Source organism: Tamandua tetradactyla, chromosome 14, assembly GCF_023851605.1.
Source record: "Tamandua tetradactyla isolate mTamTet1 chromosome 14, mTamTet1.pri, whole genome shotgun sequence".
Classification (NCBI taxonomy): Eukaryota; Metazoa; Chordata; class Mammalia; order Pilosa; family Myrmecophagidae; genus Tamandua; species Tamandua tetradactyla.
The window spans coordinates 51671677-51693409 of NC_135340.1; the positions used below are offsets into that span (position 1 = coordinate 51671677).

The window sequence follows — 21733 nt, forward strand, 5'->3', positions numbered from 1 at the left end:
AAAAGCGGTTTCATTTCTGGTATATTGCATTCCAGCAGCTTTGCAAAGTAAAACACTTTCTTTGACAGTATACTGAGGAAGTTCTCTAAGTTAGCTTCACTTTCTGTAGGCCTCTGTTGGATTCAGATTTCAGTCAACCAACCTAGCAAATTGTTAGAGCCAATCTCAGCCCTGGAATCTCTGCTTAATGGGCCCAACTCAATAAATTTGGCCTAAACTTTAGGGTTCTGATCCCACACCCATATGGTCCATTTCTACATGTGTTACTTAAACTTCTGCGATATAAGCCGGCAAAATCATTCAATTCCTTTGGTGTCACACTTTTCCCTTACCTTCTTGGTTCTAATAGAACTTGAGTATAGTTATAGAAGAAGTTAGCAGGGATGGGATTAGGCCCCTAGGATGATTAGTGATCTTTTGCAAGGCAAAATTTCTCAGGTGTGGTAATAACAGAGTCTTTAGGTAAGAAGAAATTAACCTCAGACAGGGAAAGAGAGGCTGCTTCTATTGGCAAAAGAGGCTTCTGAAATTTTATGAGTTCAAGTTGTCCAGCTTCATTGGAATTTACCTGTATGTCCCCATTCCAATGTTTAAAGCCCCACTCTTTGCCATTTAATCCCCTCACTGTTATTAACATGAGAGACCTATGAAGTAGGAAATTCAATTTGCATTGAAATTTTTCCACCTGAAGAATTAACTTTTGGATGAGGTTTTTGGAAATCTTGGCCTTAAAGCTATAGGAGATAAAGGTTTATGTTAAGTCAGTCAAATAATTAAGGCCCTTTATGCTGATTTGGGAATTTTTTTTTTTTTTTTTTTTTAAAGGAAAGACAGAGAGAAGGAAGGAAGGATAGAAGGAAGGAAGGAAGGAAGAAAGGGAAACATCTTTAAACATTTTCTTGTTTTATTGTATTCCGTTTCTTTGTTTTTGTTACATGGACTGGGGCCGGGAATCAACCGAGGTCCTCCGGCATAGCAGGCAAGCACTTTGCCCGCTGAGCCACCGCGGCCCGCCCCTGATTTGGGAATTTAAAGCATCATTTTCTTTCTCAAAGTTCTCCAGGACATTTAGAAGCAAACAACCCAACAACTCCCAGTGCTAAATTCTGTTTTAGTTGCAGTTCAATCAGAGAAGTAGAAACTGCTACAATTGACTCTGTATGGTCATATCATATAATATCTTATATTAAGGACTTTCTAATAGATGTTTGGCCTTATGAGATTGTGGGAGTTGTTAAATAATTTATACAATACCTGGAAAATCTGTGGCTTCTGACTAGGATAAACTGAAACTCTCCCACTACAAATTCTGAGAAAATACAAATAATATGTTCAAAAATTCTGTGAAATGTTTCACTGAGCCTGATAGAAAAAAGGGAAACCCCTAGGTCCCAGAAATGAAGAGGGAACTGAAAACCAGATCAGTAAGCTTATGAACTGACAATGTGGCTTCCCTTAGTGTGGGAATTATGGGTCTTTGCAACCTGGGGTTTAGACTTTAATGACAATAGAATGTTAAAGGAGGAGCTAGAACTTGCATGAGTGAGAACTGAACCTGAAATTTCTGCATGAGTGAAGACATTGAGAAGCTGAGGCTGTACACTCAGTGAAAGGATAAAAATATCTACACAGTGGCCAAAGCACAAGAAAGAAACTTCTCTGTTTCTACATGGATTTTGGTGAGGGGAAAAGAAGTCTGACTGGAGAAAATGAAACCACATATTTATACCTTATATAGGTTTTAATTACAAATTTATATTGCTTACACAGTCCAGGAATCCCAAATGCATTATAAATTATTAAAACTTGGCCCTAAGCCAATGATACTAGTAGGGTGCCTGAAGAAAGCAAACAAAATTATTCTAGAGCAACATATTCACCATCTAGGACATAGGGGATTCCCATAGAAAAATACAAGTCCTTCTAAAAATAATTCATAATAAAATTTAAAATGTAAAAGGACAGACTTTAGAAGAAGCATGGTAGCCTTACCAAATATCTTGACTTTGGACATCTAGCCTTCATAAACATAAGACAAAAATTCCTGTTGTTGAGCCATGCAGTTTGTCCTAGTTGCTCTGGGAAACTAAGGCAATGTAGATAAATCTAAATAAGCAGTGATATAAATAATACAATAACAGCACCTCCATAATAATGACCAGTTTGGGGGATATAACACTGAGGTAGAATTAAAATAGAAGAAAATAATATGTAAGATAGGAGAGAATTTACTGAATTTAAAACATTTTCATATGCTCTATTTGCAAGGAAGTTAGAAATATTGGTTTAATTTAGATTTTGTTTATTAATACTGTGGGCAGAATTTAAGGACAAACCTCAAAGTATAGAAATAGAAAATACGATTGTTATTCAAACTGTTATTCTGATTTTGTACCTTTGTGTATAATTGAACATTTCATATTTTAAAAAATGGATTGAAGGTTAATTTCTAGATGAATTAGGTGTCACTGTCCACTGGGTAATGCAGACAGTGTGTCTGTTGACCAGGGAAGGAGGCGTAACTGGCTTTTTCTTAAAAAGATTTCACAGAGTGACATCTTGGTGATTCTACCATAATCCAGGGTAGAATCAAGTTTAAAATTCTGATTTGTCAGCCCATCAATTCACAGTAAGAAATAAGACTAGTCCAGGGAGCTAAATATTTCTGCTTGATTGATACATTCTCAGGCTCATTCAAAGTTAGGAGAGAAATCCTTAGAAGAAGTTTGCTGATTGAGCACCAAATTAGACTAAGTGGAATTGTTCAAACATCAGGCTCTGACAACACCTGGGGCAGCCATCTCATAATTGAATTGGCTGTGCCAAAGTGATTGCAAACTCTACAAGTCCATTTACTAAGTTTTTCTCTCCTCTGGAAAGAGTTGGATGAGCATAGTCTATGTTAGACTTTGTGAATATTAATATTTTTTAGGCTTTCAAGATTGAATAATACCTTCCCATCTACTCTACTCCCAAATATCTTTAGATTAGTTGATACAGATTACAGTCAGAATGATTCAAGAGGCATTCTCTCTCTGTGTGTTAACTTTCCATTTCACACTTATTGAGGCTGAGTTCATAATTTCTCTCTAAATACAAACTTTTTTTTATTTTAGAGAAGTTGTGGATTTACAGAAAAAGCATGCATAAAATACAGTTTCCCATATATCAACTGTTTTGGTTTGCTAAAGCTGCCAGCACGCAATATATTAGAAAATGGGTTGGCTTTTTTTTTAAATGAGTTGGCTTTTAACAGTGGGGATATATTAAGTTGCATTCTAAAGCCTTGAAAATGTCCAAATTAATGCAGCAACAAGGGGATACCTTCTCTGAGGAATGGCTACTGGCATCTGGGGTTCCTCTGTCATGTGGGAAGGCACATGGAAATGTCTTCTGGCCCTTCTCTCCTAGTTCTGGTTTCAGTGGCTCTCTCCAAATGTCTCTGGGCATTTCTCTCTCGGCTTCTCTTAGCTTCTCTAAGCTCTCTGAGTTTCATCTGTCTTTTATCTTCCCATAGAGGACTCCCGCAAGGGGATTTAGACCCACCTTGAATGGGCCAGGTCACACCTCCATGAAAACAACACAATTAAATGTTGCCGCTCCAACAACAGGTCTGTCCCCACCATGATGGATTAAGAGAATGTGGCCTTTTATGAGATGCATAACAGCTTCAAAACCAGCACACCATCCCATTAATAACACCTTGCATTGCTGTGATCCATTTGTTACAATTGATGAAAGGACATTTTTATACTTGTGCTGTTAATTATAGTCCATAGTTTACATTAGAGTTCACTCTTGTGTCATACGGTACTATTTTTTTTTTATTCTAGTAACTTATAACCTAAAATGTCCCCGTTTAGTCACATTCAAATATATAATTCACTGCTGTTAATTATGTTCACAATGTTGTGTTACCATCACGACCTTCTGTTATCAAAACTTCTCCATCACCCCAAATAGATATTTTGAACAATTTAAGCATTAACTCTCCATTGCCTAACCCCGCCCCCCATCCCCTGTAACCTATATTCTAGTTTCTGACTCTATGGATTTTTTTATTCTCATTATTTCAATGGAATGATGTTATATTTGTCCTTTTACATCTGGTTTATTTCACTCAACATGAGTCTTCAAGTTTCACCCACGTTGACTTATGTATTGAAACTTTACTTCTTTTTATGCCCGAATAAAATTCCATTCTGTATATATATATATATATACAGAATATTTTATTTATCCATTCATTCATTGGTTTGTCACCAACTTTAGACAATTGTGAATAATGCTGCTATGAACATCGGTGTACAAATGTTTGTTCCAGACCCCGCTTTCAGTTCTTTTGGGTATATACCTAGAAGTGGGAATGCTGGATCATATGGTAATTCTCTACTCAACTTTCTAAGAAAGCCCCAAACTGTCTTCCACAGTGACTACAAAATTTTACATTCCTGCCAACAGTGTTTCTATTGCTCTACTCCTCTGTAACACCTGCAATCTTCCATTTTTCAATAGCAGCCATTCTAATGGGTGTGAAATGGTATCTCATTGTGCTTTTGGTTTGAACTCCCTTAATAACTAATGAAATTGAGCATCTTTCCTGTGCTTTTTTGGTGATTTGTATTTCTTCTCTGGAAAAATGTCTATCATGTCTTTTGCTCATTTTTTAATTGCTCTAGTTTGTCTTTTTGTTATTGAATTGTATGACTTCCTTATATTTTCTGGATATACCCTTATCAGGTATATGCTTTGCAGATATTTTCTCCCGTTGTGTCGAATGCCTTTTTAAAAAAAAAAAAAAAAAACATGAGTAGGCACCAGGAATTGAACCTGGGTCTCCGATATGGCAGGTGAGAATTCTGCCACTGAGCCACCATTGCACCGCCCTAGAATGTCTTTTTATTTTCATGATAATATCCTATGATGCACAAAAGTTTTAAATTTTGATGAAGTCTCAATTATTTATTTTTCTTTTTTCTGCATGTGCTTTGCGTGTAAAATCTAAGAAACCATTGCCTAAAACAAGGTGAAGATGCTTCTCTATGTTCTTTTCTAGGAGTTTTATCATTCTGGTTCTTATTTTTAAGTCTTTGATCCATTTTGAGTTGATTTTGTTATATGATGTGTGGTAGGGTCCATCTTCATTCTTTTGCATATTGGTATTTAGTTTTTCCAGCATCATTTGTTGAAGGGACAATTCTTTTCCCAATGAATGGACTTGGTTTCCTTGTCAAAAATCAGTTGGCCATAAATGTGAGGCTTGATTTCTGAACTCTCAATTCAATGTCATTGGTTTATATGTCTATCCCTTTTCCAGTACCATGCTGTTTTGATTACTTTGATTTTGTAATAAGTTTTAAAATTGGTAAGTGTGAGTCCTCCAACTTCATTCTACTTTTTCAAGATGGGTTTGGCTATTTGGGTTCTCTTACTCTTCCTTGTAAATTTGATAGCTGGCTTTTCCATTTCTGCAAAGAAGGTTGTTGAAATTTTTATTGGGATGGTGTTGATTTTGTAGATTGCTTTGGGTAGAATTGACATTTAATGATATTTAGTCTTCCAATCCATGAACATGGAATTGCCTTCCATTTATTTGGGTCTTCTTTAATTTCTTTTAGCAATGTTTTGTAATGTTCTGTATACGACCTTTACATCCTTGGTTAGATTTACTCCTAGATATTTGATTCTTTTAATTACTAATGTAAATGGATTTTTTTTTCTGGATTTCTTCTTCAGATTTTTCATCACTAGTGTATAAGAACACTACTGACTTTTGTTTGTTGATCTTGTACCCCCACCACTTTGCTGAATTCTCTTATTGGTTCTAGTAGCTTTGTTGTGGATTTTTCATGATTTTCTGCACACAGGATCATATCATCTGCAAACAGGGAAAGTTACACTTTTCATTTCCAATTCAGATGCCTTTTATTTATTTGTCCTGCCTAGTTGCTATAGTTATAGTTTCCAGTACAGAGTTGAATACCAGTGGTAACAGTAGGCATTCGTATTTTGTTTCTGTCTTAGAGGAAAAGATTTCAATGTCTCACCATTGGGTAAGATGTTAGCTGTAAGTTTTTCATGTATGTCCTTTACCACACTGAAGAAGTTTCCTTCTATCCCTAATTTTCTGAGTGTTTTTAATAGGAAGCATTGTTGGATTTTCTCAAATGCCTATTTTGTAACAACTGACATGATCATGTATTTTTCCCCCTTGGTTCTGTTAATGTGGATGTTAAATTAACTGATTTTCTTACATTGAACTATCCTTACATATATGGGATAAGTCCCACTTGAATGTGGTATATAGTTATTATAATGTGCTATTGGATTCAGTTTGGTAATACTTTGTTGAGTATTTTTGTATTTATATTCATAGGAGATATTGGTCTGAATTTTCTTTTTTCATCGAATCTTTGAAATAGACTTCCTCCCCATCCTGAGTGCTCTCTTGAGTGATTTAAGACAGGTAGTCCCTTGCCCTAGGCCACTTCAACTTAATTGTTTCTCATGTCATCTCTGGCGTCTACAAACTACTTCTCTTTCCGAAGGACAAACTCTGGGAGAGGGAGTCTGAAACACGGTCCCTGGATCAGTCTCTCAGATTTCCACCCAATAGATTGGCATTGACACACATGTACCCCAGTATGCACAGAGGGGACCCTCTGGAATAGGGCCCAAGACTCCCAAGGGCCCAAGGGCCCAAGGCAACACAGGGTAGAGCAAGCTGGCTCTACCCTGTGTTGTAAGGGGGTGGGGGAGGAGCCAGCAAGGGCTTCAGTAGCTTCTTCAATGGCTTTTGAAGCTATGTTTTCAGGATTCAGCACTTGTCCAGGTAATGCACTTTTTAACTGTTTTCCACAGTTTTAAGGAAGGATACTGCCTTAAACACCACCACCCCCGAGGGGCTTGGGGCAAAGTTGTTCTCAGAGCCTGCCTCCAGAGAACTGAAGTAGTTGGTCAAAAGCAGTCATCAGTGATCAGATCATATACTCCCAGAGTTTGGAGGATTAGGTCTTTATGTCCCATCCTGGCACTACAAGCTGCACCAGGATCCGAAGTTCCAGTCCCCACTGCTGCCTGTCAAGAGGGTGGGGGAAGGGGATGGTAGCCACTGGTGAACTCACCAGTATTTATCACAGTTTACCATCTCTTCCTTCCACACCTCCCTAGATGTTGCCAGTATTCCACTAGAATTCAGAATTTCAAAATAATTGATTTTGAATTAAAAACTGACAGTTCTTGACAGTTCAATAGTGAGTTTGGTGGAAGGACTGACTCCTGGAGCTTTCTGCCATTTTCTTACAATACTTCAGCACTGAGTAGTCTTGTTCTTTTATTTCCAAAGACTTTAAGGGGGGGACGTTGGACAGTATGCCCCAAGAACTGACACAGTGACCAAAATACTCTGTTGCTTAAAACACTTCAATAGCCCCTTTCACCTGGGATTAAGACCCAAACTTCCTCCCTACCATCAGGTGATCTGTTTCCTGCTATATCTCCAGTCTTATCTCCTGGCCTTTCTCACTTAGCATTTTACATTCAACAATGTTGAACTCACTCACTGCTTCTTGTTCCACACACACTGTGCTTTCTCTTGCCCCTGCCTTGGCTCCAGCTACCTGGAAAGCTAACCCATCCATTGCCAGCCCTTTCACTTGTCAGATCCTACATATTCTTCGGTTCACTCAGCTGTTACCTTCTTGGGGTAGCCTTTGCTGCTCTCTACACCTCCCATTTGGGTTCATCACCCTTTCTCTGTGGTCTAACAGCCACCTTTGCAGAGTTCAGTTTGGGCACTTAGAGCACAGTATTTGAAAATTTCTGTTTATGTGTCTGTTTCCCCCACTAGATTGTTTCTTCCAACAAAGGTGAGACCATGTTACTCAAACTTTCTATCCTATTGCATCCTTAATGCTGCTTTACTGATGATTTTTGGCTCTCTGCTTCTGGGTGCCTGGTAGGATTGCATTTCCTGACCCCCCACCCCCACCCTGAAGCCACGTGACCAGTTCTAGCCAATAAGTTATGCATGGAAATGACTTGTGTTGGTCCTAGGTCAGAGAATTTAATTTCCTGTGGAGGGCCCTCCAGACCATCTGGCTGTTTTCTCTGCCGGCTGGCAATATGCAAGCAGGGATATTTGTCATCTTGGTACCCAGAGTGAGGATGATGAAGATGGTGAGCAGAACACCCAGCTGCTCCGTGGTACCCATTTAGTGTGAGTATGCAATAAACATTTTTTGTATTACATCACTATAATAGGGGTTTGTTTATTACTACAATATAAGCAGGTCCATCCTGACTGTTACATGGCCCCAGCATCTGGCATGATGCTGGCATATAAGTGCTTAATATAAGTACTGAAAAAAACTAAACGACTCTAGGAGAATATTAAATAAGTTTGTGAAAGTGCCAGTCATCTATTAGACACTCATTAAATATTAACTGAATCTGAGGAAAGCTTCTATATCTTAGATTTCTTTTTAAGTACTTCTTCTGTTGTTTGTGAAAATAGGGAACTTTTGGAATAAAAATTAAGTTACTAAATTAGAGATGGTCAACAAGAAGAAGAGAAATATCATTTATAGCCAAAGGTAAAGGAAGGTTAGGGAATACATTTCTAATGTATTATGTAATATCTCAAATTAAACAACCATCCCATTAAAAAAGAATCAGCATTTGAAATCCTGTCCTAGGTCTCTTGTGCTCCTGGCAAGCTGTATAATTCATTTAAAATTATTCATTTAGCTCTTCACTGCCCTCTCCAGGTTCGGCAGGTTTTCCTAAGGTAGCATGTGGGATGGGGATGGGGGTGGCGATGGGTGCTAAAGCATGGGAAATATGTGTTTTTAAATAGTTTTCTTGTCTTCCCTATTTTTTGCCACTACTTTCTCAGAGGCATTATATCTGAAATAGGGCTTCTTAATTACAGAGCTCCAAGTAAAGTTAACTTATAAATAAGGCACTAATGTTTGCTAAGTATATGATAATGTTCTCAGAACTTATGGGAGGTTCAAAAGAGAAATAAAACCTCCTACAAGGAATGTACAAATACTTGGATAAACTTTGCTTAAGAAACAACCTGCAAAGGCACACAGCACAATTAACTATTATCGAAAGGTGTTGGGGAAAGCATGTGTCAACAACTGTGGACTTGCATTTCCTTTCTGTGTAGAGACTAGGCTGCCTCTTCTGCTTGTGTATGCTAACTGGTAACATCTATGCTGCTTTTCTCCTGCAGGAGGAAGTGCTGCAAGGTCCCAGGAGAAGAACAGTGCTCCAAACCCTAAGGTGGAGATAAAGTACAGTCCGTGAATGGTAGGGGAGTGCTAGTGATGATGTTGTAAAAGCTGAGAAGGTAGAGAGATGGCCCTTGGGGAATGAAAATAATTCACTCATGGGGCAAACAAAAAGACAAAAAAAAAATTGAGCTCAAGCTGAGGCACGAGTTCAAACCCTAGCCTAGCAAAACCGTATAATCTGGCCCCAGCTGCCACCCTTATCCACCACCGCTTGCTTCTCTATTCATGGTGCTCCATCTATGCTAATATTCCTGGGGTTCCTCAAACTTTTTCTCTCTGAGGGACTTAGCATTTAATACCCCTTCGCTACAAATCTCTTCCCTAGGTTTTCACAACAGCTGGCTATGTCTCCTTTTTTTTAGATTTTATTTTAAATATCACTTTCTCAGAGAGACCTTGCCTGATCTCCATTCTCTAGATAGAAGGTATCAAGAAATGATTGTGGAATAAATGAATTTGTTAGAAATAGAAACTGTATGCTCTGCTAGGAGTTTTTCAGAAATGAAAACCACAGGCCACAATCATTGAGGTGACATAGCTGAGATGATCTAGGCAAACTTAGAATCTAGCACTGTGGGCCTAAAAGTGCTGCTGTCCAAAATTTGACATGGAGAACCAGAGTCTGGCAATACAACTCTTGTGATTAAAACTTCTTTATTTGACCTTTGTTATCAATTAACTTTGTATTTTCGGGGCCTTTGGAAACTTCCTCCAGCCTTTTGTTCTTTAGTTTCCTCATCTGAAGATATCAAAATATATATTTTAAAAGGTTACAGGAACTGGGAAAATATTTGCAAGTTATATCATAAAAAGTTGATACTTTGATTTATAAAGAACTTCTAAAAACATAGAAGAAAAAGGCCAGCACACCTATGAAAAATGGGCTGAAAATATGAGCAGACAGTTCACAAGAAAGGAAAACAGTCATTAAACATATGAAACGCCTCTTAGCCTCACTTATAATAACAGAAATACAATTAAAACTTCACAGAGATACCACTTATCACTTACCAAATTAATAAAAAATCTAAAAGGATGACAACATATTTGGTTTGTGAGGAGTATGTATGGAACGCACATAGATTCTTAGTGGGATTTCAAAATGGTATAAAACCCCGTGGACAGGGCGGGCCATGGTGGCTCAACAGGCAGAGTTTTTGCCTGCCATGCCCGAGACCCGGATTCGATTCCTGGTGCCTACCTGTGCAAAAAAAGAAAAAAAAACCCATGGATGGGAATTTGACATCTTGTAAAATTATATATGCATTCACCCTTTGATGCAGTAATCTGACTTCTAGGAATGTATTCTAAACATTTGTTGTAAAAGTACAGAAAAGACTTTTATACATTGCAGTGTTGTTTATAATAGCAAAAGTTTGGAAACTGGTTGGATAAACTATGCTAAATCAACCAAAGGGAATGCTACACAGCAATAATAGGAAAGGAATATCTCTACATTCTTCCATGGAGTGATCAGCTTAATAAAATGTTTAGTTAAAAAAAAAGTTAAAAAATAGAAAAGTGTATATAGTATGCTAGCATTTATCTAGGGAAGGATAATATGAGTGTGTATATTTGCTGATTTTTAAGAAATTTTAAAATAAATAAAATGATTACCTAAAGGAGTAAGAAGGAGGACAATAGAGAGGATATGCCTGGAAGTTAGACATTTCTGAATATATCTTGTTTTGTAGATCTAACTTTGGTACCATGGAAATGTCTTACATTATAAAAAATTTTAAATCACAATTAAAGAAGCAATTACTAAAAATCAAAAAACAAATTACTTAAAACACATTATGGGACTATACATCCCTAGTGAGCTAAACTGTAAAGATAAAAAAAAAAAACAACTTCAAGAAACTAAAGCAACAACAACAAATAACAACAAACAAACACGTTTTTAGTAATTATTTTTCTGATGGTATTGTTTATATTGTTACCTGAAATGGTTACATATATATTGTAGTATAAAGCAAATAAGTAATTTTATTAACAAGATTAGAAATCAAGATTCTCCATATAAGAGGAAAAAGTATACAAAATCATAGAAGCAAAACTCTAAATCTGAAGTTAAAGTAGTATGAATTTAGTATTTTTAAAAAATACTTCTTTCCTGGATCTGTCTATAAAAATGTCAACACCTTAGCAATAAGCACCCCTAGTGCCCAGTTTGGGGCCTCTAAATAACATTTTTTAATTAAAGGAACCAGAGATTTTTTGAAAAATAGACATGGCAAGTTTGAAGCATACAATGTGCAAGAGGAGCCTGCATATCTCGTCAGACCAGAAGGCGAGGATGTTATTGTGGATTATGGAGCTCATGTCAAAATTTCTCTGGAAATGTGGACAACCAAAGCTATAGGCTGAGCCCTCAGTCTTGGGGTTCGTTCATATGAAACTTAACCCCACAAAGGATAGGTCAAGTCTACTTAAAATTTAGGCCTAAGAGTCACCCCCAAGAGAACCTCTTTTGTTGCTCAGATGTGGCCTCTCTCTCCAGCCAATGCAACAAGCAATCTCACCACCCTTCCCCTGTCTGTGTGGGACATGACTTCCAGGGGTGTGGACCTTCCTGGCAACGTGGGACAGAAATCCTAGAATGAGCTGAGACTCAGCATCAAGGGATTGAGAAAACTTTCTTGACCAAAAGGGGGAAGAGTGAAATGAGACAAAGTGGCAATGGCTGAGAGATTCCAAACAGAGTTGAGAGGTTATCCTGGAGGTTATTCTTACGTATTAAGTAGATATCACCTTGCTATCCAAGATGTAATGGAGAGGCTGGAGGGAACTGCCTGAAAATGTAGAGCTGTGTTCCAGTAGCCATGTTTCTTGAGGATGATTGAATAATGATATAGTTTTCACAATGTGACTGTGTGATTGTGAAAACCTTGTGTCTGATGCTCCTTTTATCTACCTTGTCAACAGACGAGTAGAATATGTGGAATAAAAATAAATAATAGGGGGAACAAATGTTGAAATAAGTTTAGTTTGAAATGCTGATGGAGGCGAGGGGTAGGGGGTATGATATATAATGGTATGTATAATCTTTTTTTTTCTGTTTTCGTTTTATTTCTTTTTCTGTTGTCTTTTTGTTTCTTTTTCTGGGTTGATGCAAATGTTCTGAGAAATGACGAATATGCAACTAAGTGATGATATTGTGAATTACTGATTATATATGTTAATGTTTTAGTTTGGTAAATTTTTTTAAAAAATGAAAAAAAAAATTTCTCTGGAAACACATTGAAGAGTCTCCCCATAGCAAAAGGCAGATCAATTTGACATTGGAAAGACTAAAAATTATAATGAATTGAAGTATTTCAGGTATGTTAATATCCATGAATTCAAAATGATACTGAAAAGGTCATCTTTGGAGGATGTTAAAGAACCAATTCATTATCCTGAATACTCGTAAGTATAGGGAAAGGATTAACTATGTATATTTCCTTTCATATATGAACTTTATCTCAGAATAACAAAATAGTTAAATGAGAAAAATTTTCTTTCTAAAGGAGTATTCCAGGTAATAAATGAAGGGATGACACTATTTTACAACTCCTAATTGAAATAATGGATCTAGGTAGCATCAATGGCTGCTCTTATCACTGAAGGAGAGACAACCAGTGAGTGTGTGTGCTTTAGGTAGTGTGATTATATGTTCCCCCACCCCAACCCTTCTATTTCTGTGTGTGTTTAAAAGTTTTCTGCATTGAGCAGACCTTAATAGCTCTTTGATTAAAATCCCCTCCAGTTGAGGGATTTTATACCAATTGAGAAGCTGTGAAAGCAAACTCCTTTATGTGTAGGATTTGTGCTAAAGGATCTGAAAGTTATTTGGTCTGGTGTGATAATTGAAAGGTTTAGGCTTAGAGAGGAGAGTGTTCAGAGACTGCCATACTCTCTCTGAGTATAAGCTGCAGGTTGGACCTGCTGCCTTTATAAGCTTTGGGGCCATCTTTTGCATGGCTTCTGGACACTAGCCAGACTTGCCATGGAAGACAGCTGCACCATGAGAGGTAGACTGAGTCTTGCTACTCCGTTATGCTTTTGACCTCAATACTTTTGTAAATTTCGATTATATTACTAACACTTTTCTCAATAGATGATGAATTTTATATTTTAAAATGCAAATTTTATAAAAAAGGTATCCAGTGGAATGTTTCTTTCCCATCCCTTTTCCCAATTTCCCTCCCTAGAGGCAACCAACACATAGGAGAATGAGTAAGGGCACAGGAAAGGAAAGAGGAAGAAGCCAACGAAGGTCATCACTGAGGAAGTCACCCCTGAAGGAACCTGGGGCTCAAATAAACTAGGGCTCTGAGAGATAGGATAGAACACATCCTTTCTCGTGGATCCTACATAATTTGTTGTGTAAAAGGAGGAGATATGTATGTACAGTAGTAGCAAACTACCTACGTTGCTCTGCCTCTTGCTTTTTATCACTTAATATCTCTCCGTGATTGTTCCATATCAGTGCCCAGGGAGCTTCCTCATTTTTTTTTTTTTGCAACTGTTCAGTTTTCCATTTCTGTTTACTCTGCATTATATTTAAACTGCTCTTTACTGATGCTCTTTCCTCTTTTTTTTTTTTTTGCATTTTGATCACAGTATTTCAAAATTCATTCATATATAGGACATTGTGCCAGTTTGAATCTGTTGTGTACCCCAGAAAAGCCACATTCTTTAATCCCCACTCAATATTGCTAGGGGGTTGGTGGTGGTTATTGTGTCCATGAAGGTGCAACCTACCCAAATGTGGGTGTAACTTTTGATTAGATGGTTTCCGTGGACATGTGTCTTCATGCATTCAACGTTGGGTTGCTTACTAGAGCCCTTTAAGAGGGAACCATTTTTGAAAAAAGCTTCAGAGCCCACACAGCCAGAGACCTTTGGAGATGAAGAAGGAAAATGCCCCCGGAGGAGCTTCATGGAACAAGAAGCCAGGAGAGAAAGCTAGCAGAGGTCACCATGTACCCTTCCAGCTGAGAGAGGAACCTCAAACTTCATCGCCTTTTTTGAGTGAAGGTAACCTCTCGTTGGTAACTTAATTTGAACATTGTCACAGCCTTAGAACTGTAAACTTGCAACTTAATAAATTCCCCTAATTAAAAGCCATTCCGTTTTTGGTATATTGCATTACGATAGCTTGCGAACTACAGCAGACACTAAAGGATTTTATTTTCCACGAAGAACAAAATGAGTGGCCTTTGACTGTTTTTTTTAAAGCTCTGAAAAACATGATTTGTCTTGAGACAAATCAAGACACTTTTCTGACAGTTTTTACCCTTACCCCCCACGTCCATCAAGTACACTCCATAACCCTCACATAACAACAGCTAAGTCAACTTTGAGTAAGTAGCTCAGAGGGGACATAACCCTAGAGTGTGGGTTTAGGTTTGTTTGACTGGGGCGTGTGTTGAGGTGGGTGGGGCAGGATGAATAGTTCTTCTCTATTGTTCGTCATGCTTGGATTCAGGTCTTCTTCCTTGCTAGGGGCAGAGTCTTCAAGCATCTCACAGAAAGTTTAGAGCCCCTGAACCCATCAGAGAACTGGTTTGAAAGCTCAGCTGGTATAAGAGCAGCCAAAGGAAGTGCCTTTACATGGGGCTGCTTGGAAATGGGGGCAGGCTGCTAAATAAAAAAGTCCAAAAGCAGAAAAGGACCCAGAATATTTTTAAACCTCTTACAAATTTAACACTGGCTGGTTTTTTGATGTGGCTTTCTCTTTCACCCACCTTCTCTTCAAAGCGATTTTTTTTTCTCTTTGCTGAACTTCTTGAGCTCAGGTAGCAGCTACTCAGCTCCAACAAGCAGAGCAAGTTAACACTTGTAAGAGTTACACCCAAGTGGCAAAGGAAGCTCAAGTTAAAATAAAACCACACCTCCTTTTCCTGCAGGTGACAGATAAACATAACAGGTCTGCCCTCTCCACTAGACCAAAAGCTGGCCGAAGTGCAGGGCAACGGGACAGGGAACTAAATGCACAACTCGGAGTTATCCACACATGCCATATTCCCCTGCTCCCTTCTCCCTGCCTCTCAAATTTGCATCTCTACCCAGAGCTGACCCAGTGCAGAAATCTGAAGAGAACTCTGCACCCTTTCCTCTCTTTAAAATACCTATTAAGGTATCTTAAGCCTCTGTTCTTTTCTCAAAACAGTTCTCAGAGTTTGATAAAATGCATTTATACCATGGATGGAATATATTCTACTATTATCTGTGCTGTAGATAACTACTAAGCCTTAATGTGCATTATCCCTTCCAGGGATGTTCTTATTCTTAAGTAGAATCACTGTAACAGTAGAGGGTCATTTCAGGTATTAGGGATTTATGGATAGGAGGCAGGATAGGCAGAGGCTATGCTCTGGATTCTAAAATCATACCGTATGAGTGGCCACCTACTGTTATACACTAAAGCACGGCCCTCTCCTCTCCTCCACACACATAAAACATGCTTTCACTGTCAAATATCCTGTGCTCCTGTTTAACGAGGTTGAACTTAAACATATGGAAATGGATAGAGGTGATGGCATCATGTCATTGTCAGAATAGTTAACAGTACTGAATGGTGTCTGAATATGATGGAAACTGGAAGTTTAGGGTCATGTATGTCACTAGAAAGAAAATTGGAGGTTAAGACATGGGAATGTATAATACAGTGAATTTTGGGGGGGGCAATGTCCGAAATTAACTGTACAAAGAACAAAAAAGCTCTTTCATGAACTAGAGCAAATGTATGACACCATTACAAGCAGATAATAATAGAGGGATATACGGGGAAAATGTACCTACTGCAAACTATGGACTATAGTCAATAGTAATGTTTTAATATTCTTTCATTGACAGTAACAAATGTACCACATTAATACTATGGGTCAATAATGGGAGAAGGGGGAATAAGGGATATGGGAGGATTTGGGTTTTCTTTTTTCTCTTTATTTCTTTTGTGGAGTAATGAAAATGTTTCAAATTTGATTATGGGGATGTATGTATAACTATGTGATGATACTGTGGGCCATTGGTTACTTCAGATGGTTTGTATATTACTATACTTCAGATGGTTTGCATGGTATATGAGTATATCTTAATAAAATTGGATTTACAAAAAAATAACCTGTGTTCCTTATATTCTGTAGAAAAGCAGAAGACCTTTAGTTTGAGTGAAACTTGACTTATTTGCAACCATCAAGACCCAAGAAGTCTAGCCCATCAATCCACTGTATTCTGGGATAGCTCTATCCTCCAAGCATGGAAGTTTAAAAGCAGAAGACCTTTAGTTTGAAATAGTATGAAGTCAGACCATGAGCTTAGGTTAGAAGCTTGGTGACATCTCCCAATATAAAACTATCCATCCATTTAGTTCACTTTCTTATTTACATTCAACATTTGATTTGGCCCAAACCAGAGCTACCTATGTAGGTCTGTATCTCTGCTGTAGGTCTACCTCCGTATTCTGGGACCCACAGGTTGGGACAGAGACTATGCAAGGTGTACCCAGACCCTGCCTTGTTGATTAGTTCATAAAATAAACAATGCCCTGACTTTAATCTTTGGTACTGACTTCAAGGGTTGGAGTTTGAAGGCACTCAAGCTGTAAATGTATGCAAAGCAACATGCAGTTTAGAAGAACCCAACAGATTAAAAGTAAGACTGTAGAACCTTTCATGTACCCTCCTCTAACCTTGCCTGGAAGCCACTTAGCTGCAGCTTGGCTTTCTTTAGTTGTCGAAACCCACAAACTTAAAGTTACTGTTTCAGCGATTAGACTCTGGGTTTTGGGGTCAGGAAGTTAGCTTGGGGAGGTGGGTGGAGTTTTCTATTGCATCTGAGCTACTGTAGAAGAATTGTTTGATCTTTGCAGACTCCTAAAATGATATCTTGCTGCACCGTCAGAGGGCTTTTGGTAGGCTATAGGCCACAATGTGGGGACATTTTACCTGCCTTTTAAGATTATGAGACTGGGTTAGCTAACTGACATTCAGAGGGACAGTCCCTGACAAGGGAACCAAGCACCAAAGTCCAGACTGACATCAGATGAAAATAAATGTAATAAAAGGAACCCAGGCTTTATCATGCAAATGCCTCCCTTGGCTCTGGCAGATCCTTAAACCAACCAGAATCTTTTAAACCCTCACAGGGAAGAACAAGAGGCTGTAGGAACTTCTGGAGAAATCTGAGGACAGACTCTGGAGTGGTCGTTGTTAAGGTGGTCCAACAGAAAGAAATCTTTTACTCTCTAACTAGTGATTTGTTATGGATTGAATCACATCCCCCAGAAAGACATGTTCAAGTCCTAATCCCTGGTCCTGTGGCTGGAACTCATTTGCAAGGTCTTTGAAGATGTTATTAGTTAAGATGAGGTCAAGCTGAATCAGTATGGGCCTTAATCCAGTATGACTGGAACCCTTAAAAGCAGAGGAAACTTGGACACGGTTGTAGGAGACATACAAGGAGAGAAGCAGATCTGTGACAGAGCCAGAGATCGGGTTAGAGATTGCCAGCAAGCCACCACCAGAAGACTACAGACTTCAGAAAGAGCATGATCCTGGCAACACTTTGATTTCAGACTTCTAGCCTCCAAAACTACGGGACGATAAATTCCTGTTGTTTACGTCAATTGGTTTGTGGTATTTGTTATAGCAGTCTTGGCAAACAAAGGCACCGTTTTAACAGGGGAAATCGTGTCCAAGAGAAGCCTATTTTCAGAGAATCATCTGAAGGAAGCAACAGGTTAAGTCAACTCTTTTCATAAGTAGGTGAAAATAAAGGTTCTTATACCCTAAAACTCAATGACCAGCTAATAGACACTCTTCTCTCTACATTGCACCAGAAGCCAAGAACAAAGGATGAGTGAATATATAGTGTGTAATAATTTATCTGTTTAAGGAGAAGGTTATACAGACATCTCAGAGAAGATGATGATAGTGTCAACAGGCCACTGTAGGGAAAGGCCAGGTAGAATAATCCAGGTGGTGGCTTCGAAAAAGGGCAGGGACATGGGGAAACTGGAATTCAGGATGCAACACACTAAGAGGAAGAACTAGGGTAGGACCCGTGGCAAGACTGAAAGAACCAGCCTTAGAGAGGAGAACCACATGGTTAGAATTCCTAGGGAAGAGTTCTTCAAAACTTAGTGAAGCAGGGCAAACACTCCTTTCAACCTTTACTAGTTGGGGATTTCTAAGGCCAAATAAGAAAAAAACTTATAGAAACTGAAGTGTATTTCTACATGGGACTGGAAGATGGAAGCAGGATTTGAATAAAAAATTGTAACTGAGGATTAGGTTCTAGACTGGGGCTGTTCAATAGAATAATAATGTGAACCACAAATGTAAATATACATTTTCCAGTAACCACTTTAAAATTTGAAGTAACAGGTAAAATTCATTTTATAAAGATTTTTAACCCAATGTCTCCCAAATCTTATCACTCGGACACATAATTGATATAAGAATTATGAATGATGTCTTATATTAAATTTAATATTGAAGTAATTACCACGAGATGAAATTTGCAGTTTAATTCCTAGGTTTCATGATTTACATTTCAAGTGCTCAAAAGCCACATGTGACTAGTGGCTACAATATTGGACTGTACGGGTCTGGAACAAGAACTCTAAACAATGAAAACTTTTTCATACTTCAAATTTGGTTCAAGCTAACTGAGTTATATGAATATATGCGTTCAGTCAGGTACCTTGCACATCCTTTGGGAGATTATAAGAACGTGAAAAAGTGTCAGAGCCCATGGTTGCTGTCTTCATCAGGCAAGATAAACTAGGTTTTGCTTCAGTAACAAACAATCCCAAAATGCTGGTGGTTTTACTCAACAGAAGTTTATTTTTCACTCATGCTGGTGATGGGGAGTATTCGTGGGTATGGGGGATACTCTGTTCTTCATCCTCACTCCATGACCTGATCTGACAGAGCAGCTATTATCTGAAATATGGCTGGTCAGCAAGACAGAAGTAAAGAGTGCTCATGATTAAATGGTCTCACAATTAAATGATGGGCCCAGAAGAGACATGAGTTTTTTCCCTTTATTGGCTAGAACTAACTCATGGTCACATGCAATTTCGAGGTGACCAGGAGGAACAATCTTACAATGAACCCAAAAGACAGGCAGAGAGGTAGATAATTTGGTGAAGAGGACTAGTGATTATTTCATTGCCTTTTGACCTTGGTTGGTTGTTGTGCAGTTAAATTACATTCAGGGGCCAGAATGGAGTATCATTTTGAGCTTCATTAAAGAAGGTGGGTCATGCCCTCTTTGGAGAAGGCATGTTATGGAAATGCTACCTATGAACTTGTACTTTTGTAAGAAGGCCCAGAAAGACAAATTTTCAGGTAGATGAGATTCAAATAGCTGACACAGGGAACAGTATTTTATTTCTCCCTCTGGCATGAAATTAAAGATGCACCTTCTGAACTGGTCTGGGACAAAAGTAAGAATTTCTACTCAGATTACCAAACATTATAAAAGAGAGAATGTCAACACAAATGGGTTACCTGGGTCTGGGGAACAGACCCATTCCAAGCATTAAGCAATGTAAAAATAGTCAAAAACAAATGTATTTTCAAAGGCAGTAAGGATGACAACATTAGAGGGAAAGGAGATTATTGAAACTGGAAAATAATTGCCTTGCTTATTTTTGAATCAGAGAATCATCATTTTTGCAGCAGGAGGTCTAACCTCATTTTACAGAATAGAAATTTAAGTAAGAAAGGTTAAAATGCACTACCAGAGACTACTGTAAATCTGTGACTTGGTTGACATTTAGGTCTGGCCTTCTAATTCCCTAATTAGTGTTTTTTTCCATCCCAATGAAACAATTTGCATACTGATGGAATCAGGGCCTCTTCATTATTTCCTGCCTTACTCTTCACTTGTAGCTCTGTGTTCAAGGCTTGATAGAGCAGCAGCCTGAAAGCTTCATGAGATCAGGGAGCACAAATGTTTCTTTCTCTCTTCTTATTCCCTTTCTAGATGAAAATGAATCTAGTGATCCCATAATTCTCTCTTCTAATCATATAAATATGTCCTTCTGGGACAAAATAGGTAGGATATTTCACTGATTATGCTCAATTGCTACTTGATTTCAATGAGGCCTATAGATGTGGTTGGTACTGAGCTGAGTGCTGAAAGGGATGCAGGAGCAAGACATTATCCTCAACGATCATAGAGAAGGAGCAAAAATCATTCCAGTAAAAATCGCTGTGGCCTATAAACAATACCGTGAGTCTAGGAAAAGTACATTTTGGATGGGAAGTTGAGAAGCTTCCAAGGAGGGAGCAGGGCTGGGTAGGTTTCTTCCCTCAACTACCCCAACCTCCTGTTCTTTCAGTTTGATTGATGCTTATGTTATCTCCACACACATATTTCTTAGTGAAGAAATGGGCCAATTTTTTTTAAAGGCCAAAGCAGCTAACATTTATTGAGCACTAACGATGTGTAAGGCTCTTATATATTTTATGTCACAGAAATCTACAACAGTCCAATTTTGTATTTTTATGTCCACTTTGCAGATGAGGAACCGGCTTCAGGTAATTTGCCTAAGAGTGATGGAGCTGAGATTTGAACCCAGAACCATTTGATTTCCAAAAAACATACCATAATGCTCCTGTTAAGTGATGGATATCACTGTGAAATATCTCAGATGAGTCTCAGATCAGGTAGGTGGTTGGCATTTCATTTTACCTGCAGGTTTATTTATTTATTTTATAAACTTAACTGACTTTGCTCCTCTATGGCAGGGATCTTTGTGTGCTTTTATCATAATGTGCTCTGAGCACTTTTACCAGTGCCTGATACATAGTAGGTGCTCAATAAATATCTTTTGAATGAATAATTGCTCTTAGCTTATTAAAAATGTGTTTTTAAAAAAGTAGTGTTGGGAGTAATAAATAGGAATCACTTGAACTGATCCCTTTACTTGATTCAAATACAAAGTGGGAAAATGGAAAATGTTCTTGCAAGTTGACAGGTTTTCTTTATCAATTTGTGAAATTTGAGAGGTCAGGGAGAGATGGAAGAGATATCCAGCAGACACCTGAGCAAGTGGGCCAAGAAATAAGAAGTGGCTGTGGAGCTCATCATCAGAGGAGATAGCTGAGATTGTGGGAAGACAGTGTCAAGGATGAGAGGGTAGGGTGAGATTGGGAGAAGAACCTAGAAGACTTCTTCTATTTAGAAGGCAGGTGTGTCCCAAACTGAACTGTTCTTCCTTTATACCTCCCCAATGCCAGTCAGATCTGCTACCTAACAGTCTTTTCTTTATACCTTTGTGACATGTTTTTGCTTTCATCTGGACTCACCTTCTCCTGTACCACTCTTTCAAATCCAAATTCTATGAAACTTCTTGACTTCTGCTCCTAATTATTTCACTATCTCTTGAGTTACTGCTGCTTCACTATTAAACCAGTGATCTCTGC

General features: G+C 38.3%; 2 long non-coding RNA genes across 3 annotated transcripts in view; both read left to right on the forward strand.

Annotated features, from left to right (window-relative positions):
* LOC143655106 (uncharacterized) overlaps positions 1-12022 on the forward strand; it is a 51888-nt gene extending 39866 nt beyond the window's left edge. Inside the window, exons 2-3 of the long non-coding RNA XR_013162050.1 lie at positions 8056-8218; positions 9242-12022. This is a non-coding gene — a long non-coding RNA (uncharacterized LOC143655106). The remainder of the gene's footprint in view (positions 1-8055; positions 8219-9241) is intronic.
* A 122-nt stretch (positions 12023-12144) lies between these two features.
* The window catches only part of LOC143655107 (uncharacterized), a 39395-nt gene continuing 29806 nt past the window's right edge, over positions 12145-21733 (forward strand). For both annotated transcript variants that reach the window (XR_013162052.1, XR_013162051.1), the window contains exons 1-2: positions 12145-14327; positions 20828-20974. This is a non-coding gene — a long non-coding RNA (uncharacterized LOC143655107). The remainder of the gene's footprint in view (positions 14328-20827; positions 20975-21733) is intronic.